Raw genomic sequence first — 19,483 nt, 5'->3', positions numbered from 1 at the left:
ATATATCTATACATCTCTATAACTATATATAACTATATATAACTATATATAAATATATATAACTATATATAACTATATATAACTATATAAAAATATAACTATATTAAAAATATATATCTATATAATCTATAAATCTATATACCTATATATCCATAAATCTATATTTCTCTATAACTATATAGAAATATATCTCTATCTCTATAAAAACCATTTTTATATTATAAATATTATCTATATTTATATTCCCATATTAGATATGCATCATATCTTATATATTACTGTATTAATGTCCTTTCTATATTTTATATAATTTATGTATTATCTTATATTTTGTGTATTTTATACCTATTGTATATAACAGATATTTCTATATTTTATATGGGTTATATATTTTATATATAACATCTGTTTTATATATCTGTAGATTAGGTCCTGACTTAGAAAATACCTGAGCTTTCAAATATCTACTGCTATATATAGCAGTATCTGCTAGGTATAAATTATTCTGTCTAAACATGCCTGCAATGTGTAAACTGCTCACATAGATATTTTTATAGCACTTCAGGAAAAGAAAACCAAAACAAAAACAAATCAAAAAACCCACAAAAAACCAAAAAAACAATGGACCACAAAATGCAGCAAGTCCCCAGTGGTAACTTGCTGAAACTTTTGAGCTTTGTTCTGCTATTTTATACTTTCTTTAGTTTATTCTTGGGGTTTTCTGTCATTTTCTGGAGCAGGAGGCTGATGGGCCCTTTATTTTGTGCAGATAAAGTGGCTGCAGCAGCTCTGTGTGAGTGTAACTCTCCAGCTTTGGGACAATTGTCCCTCATGACAGCCAGGCAGCACCACGGTTGTCAAACAACTCATAGAAAGAGCCTAAAGATCCCAAAATTAGGCTTCAGGGGGATGAGAAAATGTGACATTTTGAGAAAATGTGACATTTTGCAGCCTTTTGATTTCATTAGCTCAGGCTAAGGCTGGTTAGCTTCCATGGGGTGTGAACAGTAAATGTAGAACATGAGTTTCCAAAGTGCCACAGCATTAGCATCTCTATGGGGCAGGCAATACCTTCTGCATACTGATTCATTGCTTTCATGCCCTGACAGAAAATCTTTGTGGCCATGGCAAACTCTGAGCTCTGTTTGTGGCCATCAGTTAAATTGGTTTTTAATCTGCCCGTGGTCAGCCATCCCTTTCGTGGAGGTGCCTCCACCAGGCATTGCACACTTGGGGGTGTTTGAGGAGTGAAAGGAAATAAAAGTTGTGCTACAACTAAATATGTGTGCATTGAACTGTGCACGAGAAAGTGACAGCTTTTCAACAGACTTCATGTAAAAAATTTACAAAATTAACAATTTTACAGTATAGAGGAAACTCAAAATATTCATTATGGGCCGCCTTAATGAATATTTTCTTTCATAGGGAAGCCATTCTGATGATACAGATTAACACTTACTAATTTCTTAGATGTATTTTATAAATAGGAACTATATCATGCTACTTTTCTACTATATCATGCTACTTTTTATTTAAATACTTATGATAGTTTTATGTTACAATGTTTGGACTTGTTGCTCAAGCTCTCACTCCTATAAATATTCCTATCCAAGTAAACTTCCTCTTTTGGCTGAGGAATGTTTATGTCAAGGATCCCTTTGTTCACTATTTATATTTTTAAAATCCCATTTCTGTATATCAAAAAGTGGAAATGAAGGGAATTCTTCACCCAATAAGTGCACACACATTTTTGTGTATACATTTGCATGTACACGCACATAAAACCCTCTTTGGGCATTCATGGCTGAATTCCTGGATAATCTTTAGCCACAGCATTTTGAATAACAGAGTGAAACCCCTTGGAAGGAGCTGGAGTGGAGCTGCCTGTCCTGTGTGGGAGGAAGCTCCAGGGAGCAGCTTGGCACAGCAGCTCCCCCGGGCCGGTGCCAGCAGCCTTTGTGCCAGGGAGAGGAGCTGTGCCCGGCAGGAAGGGGCACCCCGGGCTGCAGCCCTGGCCAGGCACTGCTCATCCCCTGGGAACTGGGGCTGGGCCTCCACAGCTGCCTGGGGACACACCTGTGGCCATGGCGACACACCTGCGGCACTGGGGACACACCTGTGGCCATGGGGACACACCTGTGGCACTGGGGACACCCCTTTAGCCCTGGCGACACCCCTGTGGCATTGGGGACACCCCTGTGGCATTGGGGACATCCCTGTGGCATTGGGGACACCCCTGTGGCATTGGGGACATCCCTGTGGCATTGGGGACCCACCTGCGGCCCTGGGGACACCCCTGTGGCATTGGGGACACCCCTTTAGCCCTGGGGACAGCCCTGCGGCACTGGGGACACACCTGTGGCATTGGGGACACCCCTATGGCACTGGGGACACACCTGCGGCATTGGGGACATCCCTGTGGCATTGGGGACACACCTCCAGCATTGGGGACACCCCTGTGGCCTCAGGGACACCCCTTTAGCCCTGGGGACACCCCTGTGGCATTGGGGACACACCTGCGGCACTGGGGACACCCCTTTAGCCCTGGCGACACACCTGCGGCATTGGGGAAACACCTGTGACCCTGGGGTCACCTCTGTGGCATTGGGGACACCCCTGTGGCATTGGGGACACACCTGTGGCATTGGGGACACACCTGCGGCACTGGGGACACCCCTTTAGCCCTGGCGACACACCTGCGGCATTGGGGACACCCCTGTGGCCCTGGGGTCACCTCTGTGTCATTGGGGACACCCCTGTGGCATTGGGGACACGCCTGTGGTCTCAGGGACACCCCTGTGGCCTCAGGGCCCTCAGGGCCACCTGGCTCCCACCTCTGTGCTGAGACTGTTGCAGTTCTTCAGTTATTAAATTCATTAATTCATTGAGCTCATCCTGTCTAGCCACAACCACAGGCAAGGACTCTGTCACAGGATTTCCTAGCAGATCTAATTGAAACAGAGATGCCCTGAGCCAAAACTCTGCAGGAAAACCAGAGATAAAGTCTCAGACTTGCTCATGGAGCTACCAACCACCACGTGTCCTTCAGCCACTCTTAAAGGCAATATTTTTAATTTCCTCCAGCATGATTATGATGGAGGTGGAGGGATTGAATGGATGCTCCCTGAACCTCCAATTGAATGTGTGAAGCCACTCAGCAACAGCATTTTTGAGAGATCCAAGGAAAAACCAGCACAGAGATGAATTCAGTCTGGACAAGCTCTTTTGCTTTGCCTTTGTGACACTTTGTCCTTCACTGCCAGGAAGGTTTTGTGGCTCTGGATGCCCACAGGCAGCAGAACCTGAGAGAGATCAGGGGATGTCTGACAGAGCTGGAGTCAGGGAGAGCGCCTGGTCCTGCCCAAAATCAGGGATGGGTGGAGAGGCTGCAGGGTTGAGGTTGGGAGGAATGGGATTTGCCAGGGTACATCAGGAGTGCTGTGCCAGTCCTGCCATCTGCCTGACCTTGCATTTGTTCATCTTCCCACAGAGCCTTCAGAGGATGGGGTTTTGTACAGTGTCATTATCACTGCTAGTAGTGAAGGGGTGGGACTGTTTCCAAGCTAAAAATGATTTATTGCTCAGACAAACATCAGTCCAGGGGCTGTGAGATTTTAGAGGAGCAAGCATTCAGCCATAGCTCAAGAGCAGCCACAAGTTCTTTGTTACAAGGCAATACAGAACTTTCTAACCCAATGGACAGCTGCCACAGGGTTTATTTTGCTTTTCTAACCCATCACCTTCACTCACTTCTGCTGCACTGTGGATACTTTTATCCAATGACTTCTGTCTCACATGCACACAAATGCTTCTGTTCTAATTCTGAGCTCTCAGCTCACTCCACACAACCCCAGCCCTACACTACAAACCCTTCACCATCTCAGCAGTGCAGCTGCTCACTAACTTAAGGCATATTCTTACAACTATAGAACCATAAGTTTATGATTTTTCTGCTTAATTTCTGTATATTGTATTTTTACATCAATCCAAGCTTCTCCCAGGCTGCAGCTCAAACCCTTCAGTGCCTGTGGAAGTTTCTGTTTTTCTGATTCCCATAGTTCAGACTGGAGAAATTGTCATGAGCTTCTCAGTAGTTTTAAATTTAACTCCTCGTTTGTAGGAAGTGCCTGGCACCAGGAGATCCACACCTTTTACACAAAAACAGAGACACATCCCTCTTGTGCTCTTCTAAATGCTGCTGAGACCCTCCTAAAATGTGCTGAATTCCTTCTACCCCCAACAAACACCTCTGCTTTCCCAGAGGACTTGCCCTGGGAATGGAGAGGTTTAATTAAACTGATGTCCATGTTAATTAGCAGTGCTGACCACAATGCCCAGGTTTTCTCCTCATAAAAATGTGGGAAGAGGTGCTGGATAACAAATTCAGTAGTGAGGCCCTGGAGTGCCAAGCCAGCACCTGAAAACTCTTTGGATAATTGCCTTTTTTTGGAGAGAAACATGGATGCAATTGAGTTTACCAGATAGTGCCAAGGTAACAGATTTCCCTTTTGCCACTGAATTTGTCATCTTGGCCTCAATGCTGGACCAATTTGAGCCTCAAATCAGGCAATCTGGAGGCAAAAATGGGCTATGGGCAGCACTGATTCCTTTCTGAAGTCTGGCACTTTGAATTCAGGTTGGTTTTCCCCCTTGGGCTATTTTTTGGATAGTAGGAGAAATATGTAAATACTTCACATTTCTTAGCTGTGTAACACCAGTTCCTTTCAAAGTTGGTTGTGTTCTTTCTGATTTCAACTGTCTTATTGTCTTTTCTTAAAAAATATATTGAAAATTATATTTTTACTGAACAGCAATAACTAACAGGTCTTGAATACACACACATACACACACACCTATATATATATAAAAAATAGCTTCAGAAGACAGTTCTGCAGCTTTGGAGAAGAGTGGCACATTTCAAAATAGGATGGAAATTTTACAGCTGGAGCTTGGCAGCATTTTCAGCACATTAAAATCTCCCAAGATCACGGAGATCAAGCACTGTAAAGATGTGCCAGATGATATATTAAATTTTAATCACATTTAAACATAACAGAACAAATTTTCTTTAAATACGCCAGAATTAAGTTTTCAGAGTCAGCTCTTCTGGGAGATAATCACAATATGCTATTTCTTCATTATTGAGTTTCAAATGAAAACCCTCATGGCTCAGTGTCCCACAATTTTGCCTTTTTGCCATGTAATATCCAGTTTTGTGCTGGAATGGATTAATTTGTACATTAATCTGTACATTATTAGGTGGGAGGTCATTTCTGCCTGGTGGGAAAAATCAGCTTTGGGAATGCATTGGAAACAGGGATGGTGCTTGTTCCAGGTGAGAAGAGGGAAGGTGAGCAGTGAAGCTCAAGATAAGCCCTGGCTGCTGAGCCCTTCAGGGGGGTCTAACACCAAATTCAGCAGTGGTGCCACTGCCTCTGGTGTCCTTGGGGGCTCAGTGTCCATCCAAGCAGTGGATTTCTTGAACCTCAAGAACTGGAGATCCTTGCTTCTTTAAAAATGCCCTTTTGTGCCAAATTTAATCGCACAAAGGACAGTGGTGTCACAAACCTTGGCTTTCTGTGGAGGTTTTTGTGGATCCTATAAAAAATCGGGGTTCTTGATGCTGCTGCTTGGGCAGGAGAGCTCCTGGCAGGATCCTGGGTCATGGGCACACAGACAGCCCTGACCTGGCCTCAGGGAATGCTGCAATCCCCACAGCTTTTGGGGCTTCTCCATAGCTGGGAAAACTCATTTCTCTTCCTGCCCTGCTGACCAGAGGCAGATCCCAGTGCTCTGCACCACCTTCTTCCCCTGAGTGCAAAGCAGAGCCAATAATGCTCGTTTCCAGTGCAAATAAAGCTCATTTCCAATGGCAATAATGCACATTTCCAGTGCCAATAATGCACATTTCCAGTGCCAGTAATGCACATTTCCAGAGCCATAATGCACATTTCCAATGGCAATAATGCATATTTCCAGTGCCAATAATGCACATTCCCAGTGCCAATAATGCACACTCCCTGTGCCAATAATGCACATTTCCAATGGCAATAATGCACATTTCCAGTGCCAATAATGCACATTCCCAATGGCAATAATAATGCTCATTTCCAGTGCCAATAATGCACATTCCCTGTGCCAATAATGCATATTTCCAGTGTCAATAATGCACATTTCCAGAGCCAGTAATGCACATTTCCAATGCAATAATGCACATTTCCAGTGCTAACAATGTACATTCCCAATGCCAATAATGCAGATTTCCAGTGCCAATAATGCACATTTCCAATGTCAGTAATGCACACTCCCTGTGCCAATAATGCACATTTCCAATGGCAATAATGCACATCTCCAGAGCCAGGAATGCACATTTCCAATGCAATAATGCACATTTCCAATGGCAATAATGCACATTCCCAATGCCAATAATAATGCACATTTCCAATGGCAATAATGCACATTTACAGTGCCAATAATGCACATTTCCAGTGCCAATAATGCACTTTTCCAATACCAATAATAATGCACATTTCCAGTGTCAATAATGCGCATTTCCAGTGCCAATAATGCACATTTCCAATGGCAATAATAATCCACATTTCCAGAGCTCCTTCCCAATGTGCATCTGCCATTCCTCAGGGCTCACACCCAGGAGTGGGAGCTGAAATTCTGCTCCAAGAATTGGGGATTGGGTGGCAGAAATGCTGTACTGGGGTTGTGCTGCTCCAGTTCTTGCCCCAAGGCAAAAAACCACCTGAGTGTGGTTAGGATTTAGTGGGGAGGCAGCACTGGTGTCACTGGAGGAGAGTTCTGCCAGTTTCATCTCCAGAACCAATGAATCTTCTTAAAAGAAGCTAAAATTATAATTATTTCAAAACTGATGCTGGTAGGTTTATGCAGAGGGGCTGAAAATGAGGCAAAACTCAGCCTTTTCCTCAGAAAGGGGCTGAGGAATAAAGAATTCCAGTCCTGTGTGTCCCACTAGTGCTCAGCAAATCAGTGGTGGCAGGTAGGAGTCATTCACAATCATTCTTATATCCACATTTTGATATATAACAAATGTTAGGTTCATCAACAAAAATTATGAGAGAAAATGATTCAATTACTGAGAAATTAACCTATTTTCATCAATTTTGGCTGTACAGTGCCCTGTCAAACTCCATTAGAGAAAAGAAGACCAGGTTTCTTTACTTCTCTAAGTAAAAAAAAATATTTTTTCTTACTTTTATGAGTACTTTTATGCATATTAATAGCACTTTCAAATAAAATTTGTAAAAAACCAGACAGCATGAATTCTAAGAAGTTGTTTAGTTTAAAGGAGCTGCTGATGCATTTAGAGAGAAGAAAAAATACCTGTCACCCTGCAAAGGCCCATCACTGGTAAAAATGCCCATGAATGGCAATTCAGGAATAATTGCAGTACACATAAACTGCTGGGTGTCACAGCCTAAAACTTCTAAATGCTTTAAAAAATGCAAAAATCCTGCAAAACCTCTGGCTGCAGGAATGCTGTGGTGTCAATCCCTGATTACAATTCCGTGTCTTTCTACCTGAATATCCAGTGAAAAACCTGAATATTCCCATTCAATTAATTCCTGGAATGCTGCTGTGGGGATGGCACTGAGTCCTTCCTTTTGCAGCTAAATAGTGAAAAATTCACTAAAATATTAATTCACTAAATTCACTAATTCACTAAATTTCACTAAAATATTAATGCAGCAGCTTCCTGGGATGGAGCTTGAATTTCCTGTTTGGGAATAGGAAGTGTAAGACCTGAATAAGCCCTACAAATAACCCTACATGGACTTGAGGGTTTAGGATAGGAGCAAACACTTGGAGAACTTAAAAAATCCATGGAAAATGAGTTTCCTAACTCACTTTTCATTGCTGAATTCAAGGCTTGAATCACACTGCCAATCCCATGCATCTCTAGGAGATTATTCCCAATATTCTGTGCATGAGTGCTCTTCAGAGTTCTGCCACTCCAGCCTGAAAATGGGGCTGGGAAAACCCAGGCTGAGCTCTCCTTCCCCTGCATTTTCATGGCACTGATCCCAACCCTTCAAAGCTGTGCCTGTAAAAGGAGGTGGCATCACGGAACTGAACAACAGGATGGGATTTTAAGGAGCCAAAACCACTGAGCACAACATTCCTGTCAATTAGGACATAGCTGAAAAATGTAACTTCATTTAGTTTCAGTGAAAAAAAATACCCCAGAGCTGGCTATTGGGTAGTAAAAATGAAATTTCAGAAGAATTGTGCTGCTTGCCTAACTCAGAAGTAACTCAGTCACACCAGCTTGTTGCTGAGTGTGCTCTAAATTCAGGAGAAGAAAACGAAAAAACTGAGTTACTTTTATTTAAAATCATTTGTTGTAACTCTGGGAAACTGAACCCCATCATTTCAAAACCAACATTCTACACACACTGAGGGCAGAAACAAAACTCAAGCTTAGACACAAGACTAAATAATACAAAACAGAGACCATGAAAGGCTGCCAAACTCTTAATCCTATTAATGTGCCAACTTTAATCCCAAACTTTCTCATTACAATTTCAGCAATGTGGGGTTCTGTCCACCCCGAGGAAGGGCCGTGTCCCCATGAGTGGAAATCCACAATAACACCATGTATGCTGTCCTACAGGCTTGGAGCATAAAGGGAGTGTTATTCTCCAGCTGAAATTAGGCAGATGTTGATCACCAGTCAAATGATGTGGGATCTGAGGCTTGTGAAGCAGAGAGAAATGGTCCTGCTAACATGAGGAGCAGCTGTGAAAATAAAGCTGACCTTGAACAGCATTTGGAAATCAGTTTGGGGAGTTTTTAGGTGATATTTAAGTTAAAAGAATCCCACACTTCTGTTAAAAATACACTCGTCTCTTCTAGTTGAAAGTTTATAAAAATGAGATTCTAAAACCTCACTCTCATAAACTGAATGTATTCTTCTAATTAAAAAAAAAAAAACAAAAAACCACATAATCTTCTGGTTTAACAAGGAAGCAAACCCAATCAACTCCTGCCTTCAACATGAGGAATTTTTGCATCCTGAGCCAAAAACACAGAGATGCACAAAATCCTGACCTACCTGAGAGTTCTAATGAGCTGAAATATTGGCCTTCCACACCCCAAAAGCCTGAACTGGAAATGCAGTTTGGATGCAGACTAGAACAGGTCTGGTAATAAATTCTCTAGGGTTAATAAAATAACCCTATAGGATTTATTAATTCTAATAGAGTTAATTAAACCCTACAGAGTAATCAAATTCTGCAAAGCATTTATCCTGAGAAACAATGCAGTGCAAATTAATATCCTTACCACAAGGTAATTAAAAAAGAATCCTTGGTATCTGCTTTATCAGCTTGGAGTGTATTTAGGGGGTTTCAGTCTTCAAAAGTTTCTCAAAAGTGGAGTTTTAGTCCAAGTCATGAACTTCCCTGTAAGGCTTTGATTTCCCAATTACAGATTGGATTATCTCACCACCCTTATCTTCTCATGCAACTGGAAACATCACCAGGACTGAGAAATGCTCTTCCATACATTGCTTTTCACAGAATAAAGGGAAAATCCTGCCATAGTTACATTAAATTCTTCAACAAGCTCTGTGCTTACAGATCCAAAACACCTTTGTTCAAATAGTCCAGAAAGCTCCACAATTCTTCCTTCTCATGATTTCAGAAACTGTGCTTCAGTTGATTACTGTGCTAATCAACTTTAATTATTTATTTAGTTATTATAGATTATTTAGTCATTTTACAGCTGGCTATAAGCATTTATTAATGGAATGTGAGGAAACAAAAATACAAAGCAGGAAAAATGAAACTGCCTTTATATCCCAGCTAGCAGAAACATCTCCTGAACTAAGGATTCCTCAGCTTTGGGTCTGGGAGTTTCGGAGCAGGAGTGACAATGTAGACTCACAGATAAGAAATCCATCCTGCAAACCCAGAGGAGAAGGTTCTTTCACCCTCAGTTTTGGGGCAGCTTTGCTGCTGCTCATTCTGTTTGCATCCAGCATTGAACTCATCCCACAGCCCCAAACATCTGAGCTGTGTTACAGTTTGGAAATGAAGCTACTGCTTGTTGCTCTGTCCTGGTGTGGTGAAAGATTAATTGATAGATGAGCCATTTGCTAAAAACATTTGTTCTTTTCCAGCTGTTTAAAGATCATTCAAAGAGCATTCAACACTGACTTGTTCTCAAAAGAGAAATAAAAATGTAGAGTTTCCACTCCTGGAAGAATCAGGATGAAGCAGCAGCTCAGCAGGTCCTGAAGCAAACATCTCTCTCTCCCCTGCAGTCTGAAACAATTCCAAGCTGTGCAATAATTCTGAAATCAGCACTGCAAAGAAGGGCTGCAGGCTCCTGGATGTTGAAAGCATCAAAGGCTGTGTGGGACACCTGCACTCCAAGGCTGGCACAGGAGCCATTGGAATAATTTCCCAGATTTTTTCTCCTGGCAGTGTGTTGTATCCATCTCATCCCCAGCCTGGCAGCACCATCAATAATTTGGCAGCACTCCTGTGGGAGTGTGGGAGTCATTTTTGACCCCACAAACACTGCCTGAGCCATTCTGACACACATTAGCCTTCCCTTCCAGCCTACCCCTGCCCCAACACTGGGAATCTTCTGTACAAGAATTTAACAAATGGATATTTTCAACTGTTTCCAGAGGTGGTGATGGGGGCCAGCAAGCTTTGCTTTAAAAAACCTCCAACAAAGCCAATTGGAGGTGAAACACTTGGACACCCATGGCAGAGGTGGTCTGGAATTGACTGGGAGTGTAAATTCATAACCACCAGATTCTGAAAGATCCAATTAAATAGGAATTGATTGCAGAAGTGAGAGTTGCCTGAGTTCAGCTCAGGCTACCTATTGTAAATAAAGACAAGGATTCACATGCCACCAAGCTGCAAAGCAAATTCCTGAAGCAGTAAAGGTCAGGAGAGCTTTTGCAAACACAGAGTACAAACCTTTCCCATGCAGCACACACAACCTCAAAATATGTGAGATGGAGTTACAGCAGCAGATCCTCCCTTTTTGGACTCAGACTAGAGAAAAATGAAGGCAATTTTAAGTGGGAAAAGGACCAAAAATATTGGCATTTTCATGAGAGTGTAGCTGGCCAATCCTTGAGCATGAGCAGATAAATCCAGAATATTTGCTGTTGAGGGACTTGCTTTGGAAAGGTGTCACACAGTCATTGACTGATTGACATAAAATCATGTGTTGAGGTTAAAGGCAATTTATTGAGCCATAAAATCACCCTGCTGGCACTGGCAGGGATGGTTGATCATGGCAGAAATGGTTCCTGCTCCCAGGGATGTATGAACACATTCCCAGAAATTTCAAATGACGGACACGGCAACACTGCCTCTCCTGCTGGAAGCCAACACGTGCAAATCAAATCCTGAAACACCAAGAAAGCAAAACCTTCATTCTCCCCAGAATTATCTCAAATAATCTAAAAATATCTGAGAAAAAGATGTGTGTACACACTGATAAAAATGTCAGTGTGTATGCAAAGGTACACATTGGGTATTAAATTAATTCTTTTCAAACATTATTTTATGTCAATCAATCAATAACTTTTACCTCTTTTTGGTAGCATTAGTGATACTTGTGAGCTTCAATCAGAGTTACAATCTGTGTTACCAAAGCTTCTTTCTTCCTCTCATATGTAATCTGAGAAATTACAATATTTTCTGTACAAATTAATATTTAATCAAGTTATTTTGCTCCCTTCATTGGTGAGAATCAAAGCTTTACCCTAAGCAAATATGACAAGTACAGCTCTGACACCACTGGACAATCCAGCATGTTTAATCAAAAAAGGCAGGGAAAGGGGGAGTGGCAATGCTGGACAGATGGGACAGCAGCTCTCAGTTATGGAGGAAGATTTTACACCTCTTGTACATTTTAGAGATTTTGTGAGCAATATAAATCAGCAGCCAACAGACCATGTTTAACTTAGGATTCTCTCCCAGGTATCTGTTCTATCCCATGCTTTAAGTTGCTTTAAGCACTAGCAACTTTTAGACCAACTAATTTTGGGCTGTTGTGACAAATTCTGTGCAGATTCCTCTTCTTTTTGGAGGTTTATTATTCCTTCTCTTTGCCTGACTTTGTTCCCTCTCTGCAAGGAAAGTTCAGTGTCTCAGATGTTTAACTCCCTATCTACAGATTATTTTTTGTCATATCTGTGTGCTCCTGACACCAAAGTTTCACCCTGTTCTTGGCTTCCTCGGCAGCTCTGATGGAATTTCTTACCTTTATTCTCCTCCAAGATACCATAACTTCTTGGGTTCAGCTTCTGTGCCCTCCAGACACAAAGGCCAATGAAACACTGTGGTCACACCCTCTCTCCAGAGATTTTCTTGGACTCTTTGCATTATTTTACCATTACTTGACTTTAGGTACTGCAGTAGATGAGTTCTGCTCACAAACTTTAGGTTATTTTGCTTTCTGGTTGCTCACATCTCAATTCTTGGCCATTTCCAGGTGCCTGCCTTCAAGTGGAGGCAAATCTGAGTTGCAGTGGTGTTTGCTGCACACAGATGATCCCCCTGGAGCAGCTCTGCCCATGGATTCCAGTCCCCCTCTGGGATTTCCAGCTTCACTCTGCTCTCACACTGAGCCCTCTGAACTCATTCCCCTCCCAGACTGGAGATGGGCGCTGCTGAACCTCTTATTATCACATTTCCCCAGCCTTCTCTTGCAGAATACAAAGTTTAGCACTTGTGGTGACAGGGTGTTAATAAAAACCCTTCTTTCTTAATCCCACAGCAACCCCCTGCAGGAAATCACCAGTCCTCTGGCTGAGGAAATTTATTTATGGAAAACTCCTGGCCAAGCTTTGTTCTGGCTGGGACAAAACCTGGGGCACCAGCAACACTGCAAATGTGGATGGATGTGCATCATTTTCAAGGCCCTTAAATCCAAATTAACTTCTCTCTGTAAAAATCTGTCCTTTCACCAAAATGAGAGCACTTTCATGCACAATATTCAGCTGTTTCTACTCCAACTGGTTTATTTCTAAGCGGTTTATTTCTAAGTGGTTTATCCCAATATTCAAATGAAAATCATCACTATGACACCATTGATTATTTAATGAAGCAGTTCTGGAGGCTTCTGTTATGTGACTGCAAAATGAATTAGGATCTATGAAAGAGGAAACATTACAGACCATAATATCATATATTATATATCATAATATCATATGTTATATATCATGATATCATATGTTATATACCATAATATGATATCATACACATATCATGTATATCATAGGATATACAAAATAAGAGACATAGAAAATGATAGAGTTACTTAAATGAAGAGGTCTTAAAAATAGACAGGCACATCTTTATCAGGTGGTGTAAAATTGTAAGAATTGCCACAGGGGAACTGAGAATGGATTTCTATTTTGCTGCAGTCAGCTAAGAAAGCAGAATAAAGGGAAAACATCACACCTGGAAGTAACCCCAGCCTGTCACCCCAGGGACAGGGACAGGGACAGGGACAGCCATTGCCACTCAGCCTGCAGAGCCCAGAGCCACTTCAGCTCTCTCCTGCTTCATTAGTCTAAGATACTTCTAATTTTATTATTATTGTTATTTTTTTTTCTAAATTCTATTATATCATTCTATTATTCTAAATTCTATTTTATTTTTCTAAATCACTGGATCTGAAAACTTGACCTTTACAGCTCCAAACCCCTCATGTGGACTCTTCTGCACGTTCCTCAGACAAATTCTTGCAGTGTATGAACCCAAGACACCACAATGCCATGTTCCAACCATGTTTGAGTAGCCTGGGATCAGAACTGCTGCAAAAAATGGAAAAGCATTATTGGGATTCCTTTGGATATGTAAAACACTGTTGGATCTTACAAAAGTGTTGCAATGAGGCAGAATCCTCTTTCAATAAATTCATTTGAGGAAAAAAACAAGTCTACATATACACTTTTGAGGAAATAAAAACCCTCTTCTCCCCCACCCCCAAAAATCCTCACTTTTGGACAAGAAGAATCTTTGAACTGACTTTGCACAAACTCAAGGTCTCAGCAATTGTCTCTGTGGCATTTTCCTTTTACCAAAATTCTGGGTGGGTTCTTCTAGGGATTGGAGACATTCATGGAGCAAGTTTTAAGCTCCTGCACCCTAAAGAGGGGAAAAGTTCTGATAGATAGATAGATAGATAGATAGATAGATAGATAGATAGATTAATAGATAGATTAATAGATAGATAGATAGATAGATATAGATAGATATAGATAGATAGATAATAGATAAATTAATAGATAGATAGATGATTGATAGATTGATACATAGATAATAGGGAGATAGATAGATAGATAGATAGATAGATAGATAGATAGATAGATAGGTAGATAGATAATAGATAAATTAATAGATAGATGATAGATTATAGATAAAGATAGATGATTGATAGATAGATAATAGATTGATAGATAATAGATTGATAGATAATAGATAGATAGATAGATAGATAGATAGATAGATAGATAGATAGATAGATAGATGACAGATAGATGGATGACAGAAGTCTGAGTTAATCTTCCAGCAGAAGAGTGAGCAGAAACAGTTGAATATTGTGTATGAAAGTGCTTTCATTTTGGTGAAGGGACAGATTTTTCTGGAGAGAAGTTAATTTGAGTATGCATGCCTCCAAAATGATGCACATCCATATTCTGTGTCCATAGCTCTGCTACATTTCATACTGCACACTCTGACTATTTCAGAAAAACACTTTTGGGATGCTTTTTGTCTCTATTTAGGATGCCATCCTCAATCCATGCTACAGCCACACTCTCATTTAGCTCCCCTCCTCGAGCCTTTCATTCCTTGTCCCTCCAAGAACATCTAAGAGCAGCTGGACTGAAGTGTCAGACACTAAAGAGACAGGTGGTAAGGAGTGCCCAAAAATTGCTCTTTGTATTTTATATTTAGTTAAATGAAAGGGCTAAATTGAGCATTTAAAATATAAGAGAGAAAAAAAAAAAAAAGACCTTAATGGGTCTTGATGATATCTTTTTAGTAGCTTACACCTTTTCCTGCCAACATAGTGTTTGAAGTCTCATTTCAAGGGTTTTGTGGCAGAGCTGATTGTGATTATAAACTTGTGAGATAGGAACAAAATTTTCCTGATTTCTGGAGAGGAAGGCTGCTTAGAAGAGGTGGAGATCCCACTTCTATTCACAGAGCTCTGGTGGAGCCTGTCAAAAAGCTGAAGTGAACTGGAGGCACAGAAACCCAGATTCTTCCTCAATATGCCCATATCTATTTACCTATTTATCTATTTATAGGTTTAAAACAAGAATGCACATAAGGATTTCTATAGAACATATTTTCTTGTTATATGTCCAGCAGGATCTTAAATTTCTTAATTTATTCTTATTATCTTAATTTATTGAATTTCTTGTTCTTATGTCCAGCAGTATCTTAAATTTCTTCCTAAATAATTATTTTTCACCATGCAGTTGATGGTACTTAAGAGACAGTGGGGGAAAATCCTCATTTGTTCATCAGTTTTTTACCTTCTCCTTTCCCTCCTGCTTCTTAGGATTATAAAGTAAAAACCAACTTGCTTTCCTTTTTGAAGGAGCAGTAAAGTTAATTATTTTAGCTGAGTAAAGTTGTCTGTCTTACAGCACTTGGACTGTTGAGGATAATCTCACCACTTGTTTAAGCAGAGTAATATCATATTAAATATTAAATACTGTAATACAGAATGTCTTATTTAATAATACCAACAATGAGAGTAATTCTTCACTCAACAGTTTTCCCTCAGTTATTGCCTTAGAAATAACCCAGAGTCTAAAAAGGACATTATTTTTAGGGAATATATTAATTTCAGTATATCAATATAATAATTAGATATTAATGTATTTGAATAGATTTATAGATTATTATAAACTTTTTATCTTCTAATATTTTAATATTAATAGATTTTATATTAATATATGATTTTTCATGAATTTCAAGGATTTGGTTTATCCAGATTCCATCCACATCTGTGCCTTGGAATGGGCCCTGCTCAGCTCCTTGTGTCTTCTCTCCCTTCAGATTCCATTGGTTTTGCCACTGTGGTGCAGTAAAATCAATCTCATGGCAGGGAATTCCCTCCGAGTAAGGAAATGTACCTGTAATAAAAGTAGCTCCTCATCATCACAAAAATCTCTAATACACAAAGTGATGTTTATTTAATTAGTAATAATTAGTGTAGCTAATTGCAGAAGGAAATCACCCAGGTTAATGCCTCTCTTTCCACCCTTACTGCATATAAACCCTTCTGTATCATACAAACCCTGACATTTTTCTCCTATTCGTGTAAAAACACAAATACAGCAAGTTAGAAACTAAATATGTGCTGTGTTTTACCCAGTTAAAATGATCTCCTAGTGATTTACAAATGGTTGGGAGAGGATCATTATTATTCAGGAAAGGAGTAAATCTATTCTTAACACATTTCAGTGCCCAAGGGCTGAGCATTGTCCTCCTATACCTCAAATGATTTTCCTTCCAGTTCAGTCACCTGAGACAACCTCCAGCTGCAAAGTGAGGATAAAAAATGACATTTTATCAAAGCTGAGTCCACAGAAGAGCTACATCCTCCTACTGAAATGTTAAAATCTGTATTTTTAGTGCAGAACGAATCCCAGGCGTTCGGAATTACTGGCACTGAAACGTGAAATCCGTGCCTATGTATTCCATAGATGCAAATTCCTCATAAGGAAGCAATAACAGCTAAAATGCCATTATTACTGAACAAGCAGAGGCTGTTCTCACTCACAGAGAGGCCAAGGCAGCCCTGGAATGCTCCAAACCATGTCCTGCAAGAAGTGCAGAGTCGGAGGAATCCTGAGCCCCCTGAGCCAGCAGGGAGGAGAGGGAGATGCCCAGGAATGCTCCAGCAGGAAGTGCTTGTGGTTAAAAACAGGAGCAACCACATGAATCAGAGGGCTGAGGAGACGGCCAGGCGACACTGATGGCAAAAAATATCAATGCACCGAAAAGAAAAATCAAAAGGAGCCCAAGAAGAATTAAAAGGCGCCAAAAGATCTCTGTGCCTTTGGAGAATGGAAGGGGAAAACCCAAATAGCTCAAAGTTCAGATAATTAAACTTCCTTACTGTTAAAAAAAAAATCAATCTCTGTTTTTCCTCCTTTGCCATCTGGAAGTTTTGTCTTAAACACGCACGACACAAAAATGCTTCTCATTTTCACCTACACGCCCACTAAAAGGTCTCTGCATGACAAACCCCAGCACGTTGCACTTTCAGCCTTGCACAACTCCATGGAGACCCCTGCAGCTATCAGGGATTATCCATAACCTTCCTCTCATGTGCTAACAAGCAGAATTTCATAAAAATATGGAAATGCACAATGTTTCAACATGGGGCACATGGGGAAAGCAGTTTTGATTATCCCACACTGAGTAGGCAGGAAAAGATTTCCTGCACATAAACCATGTTATGGTACTGAGAAAATAATGTTGTTTTCTCAGCCCTTTCCTTCAGAATTGAGCAGGCTCCTTAGTGAGAAATCCTTTTTTATTTCCAGGGAGTAATGATGCAAAGGAGAGCATCTCAAAACAAAGCAGCACCATCCTAATTTGTCCCTGCCAGCAGGGTAGAGCACTCCCAACCCACAGCCCTTTTCCCCTGGAAGGAGATCAGAGGCTGCAGACACACAGTGAATTTTGGGGTTGCTCACATCTGCAGATGATTAAAGAGATGCTGCCACTTTCCACGTGAAATGAGGAATTTAAAAGAATAAATTAATGCGTGTACTGAAAAGAATTCTTTCATCCCAACAAGTCCAAAATGCTCCTCAAGAAGGGTTTAATGGAGGGCCCATCCTGCTGGAGCCTGGAAGCTGCAGGCATCTGCAGCTTTAATCATAATTTGCACGTTGGTTTTAATAATAATTTTACACCTTGATTATTCCATCCAGTTTGCTCAGCTAATTAGTGAGAAAATGAGAATTGTCCAGGGTTAGGTGGGACTGACCTCCACCTGACTGTGTTTCAGCCTGGGTTTCCTATTCCTTTTCTTTAACTATAATATTAAATATGAAAAAAAATATTGAAGCAAATCTAGTTAAAAAATGGGAGTTTTGAAGGGGGAACACGTGATTTTGATGTCACAAAACTTTGCTCTGCTCTGGCTTTGCCAGTGTCTGTCCACAAGCACAGAAATGCAAATCATCTCCTACCTCAGCACAAACAAGAAGAATGAGAAGTCCAGTCTGAGTGATTATTTTCAGCCTATAATCCCATTCTTATCACACTGAGATCTCTGAAATCTATTTGTGTATTGAAGCTGCTTTGCAGTTTCTCCCTAATTTTCACCAGGGGAGGCCTGTTCAAAACTCAGGCTGCTCTAACCCAGGAGCTGCAGCAGTGGCCATCCAAAACAGAGCAAAAATGAGCCTCTCACTAATTTTGGGGGATAAAATCCCCAGAGGAACTTTGGCCATGCTCCATATTCTTAGAACCACAATAAACCAATGAATATTACTATGTCTCTGCTTTTTTATTGTCTTTAGCTATGCCTGTATAGGGAAACATACGCAATTTTTAGGTGGTTTTAATTATTATTAGACATCTAATCCAGAAGATAAGAAATTGAATAGAAGTTGCTTTTGTTCTTCTGATGGTGCTTCCTGATGAAATAACTAAATTGAAGAGCAAAGTAGAAATGGGTATGTTCTGTTAGTTGTGCCAAAGAAAATTCTGCTCAGCTGAAATCCAAGCCATGTTCTGATGCATTTATCTTGGTGGCATCAAGCAACTCAGTCTAATTTTGGTTTTTCCAAAGAGTCCTGGTGTATTTTAAACATCACACACAACAGAGATGCCTCAAACAAGGAGTGGGGAAAAGAATCCATTTTTTCTTTCATAAAATCTCCTACTTTCCTTGATTAAAGAGCAGGAAATGAATTAAGGAAGTAATTGATTTCTACAGGTTAACACAACTAATGGCATGCTCTGTTCAACCCCAGGAAAGTGAATATAAGATTATTCTTCTCATTTCATGCATGAAATCAATGTTTTCATTTTGCCTGGCAGAGGCTTTCGGGGGCTTATTTCAAGTCTATTTATTGGATCAACAATTCTGTACTCAACAGTCGTGTCCCTTTCCTCTGCTCACTGATTGTAATGATGGGTATTTTGTCAAATTTTATGGGATTTGAGTCTTCCAGAGATTTTGATGGACATCTTTTGTCAAAACTGAGTGGTAACATCAATCAGGTTTCCAGACTCTTGGGAATTCAGATTTCCATCACAGACAGCCCACTTACTTTTGTTTTCAGGAGCTCAGCTGGTGTTCTTATGGTAAAATCCTTCAAATCTACTCATACCTGAAGCGTCAAAACAATGCCAAAATCTATCAGTACAATTTTCATTTTTCCTTGTAAAATTTGGCATCTGCTCACGTGCATTGAAATCTTTTTCTCTCT

At 40.5% G+C, this 19,483-nt stretch overlaps 2 protein-coding genes across 2 annotated transcripts in view; one reads left to right on the top strand and one right to left on the bottom strand.

Annotated features, from left to right (window-relative positions):
• The window catches only part of SYN2 (synapsin II), a 191,027-nt gene that overhangs the window by 55,119 nt on the left and 116,425 nt on the right, over positions 1 to 19,483 (bottom strand). The window lies entirely within an intron of this gene.
• Positions 1 to 19,483, top strand: part of TIMP4 (TIMP metallopeptidase inhibitor 4) — a 31,164-nt gene that overhangs the window by 1,032 nt on the left and 10,649 nt on the right. The gene's annotated exons all lie outside the window — the stretch shown is intronic.

The sequence above is a fragment of the Molothrus aeneus genome, chromosome 12 (genome assembly GCF_037042795.1).
Source record: "Molothrus aeneus isolate 106 chromosome 12, BPBGC_Maene_1.0, whole genome shotgun sequence".
In the NCBI taxonomy this organism is placed as follows: Eukaryota; Metazoa; Chordata; class Aves; order Passeriformes; family Icteridae; genus Molothrus; species Molothrus aeneus.
The sequence above is the reverse complement of the archived record's forward strand: the minus strand, read 5'-3'. Positions and strand labels throughout refer to the sequence as shown.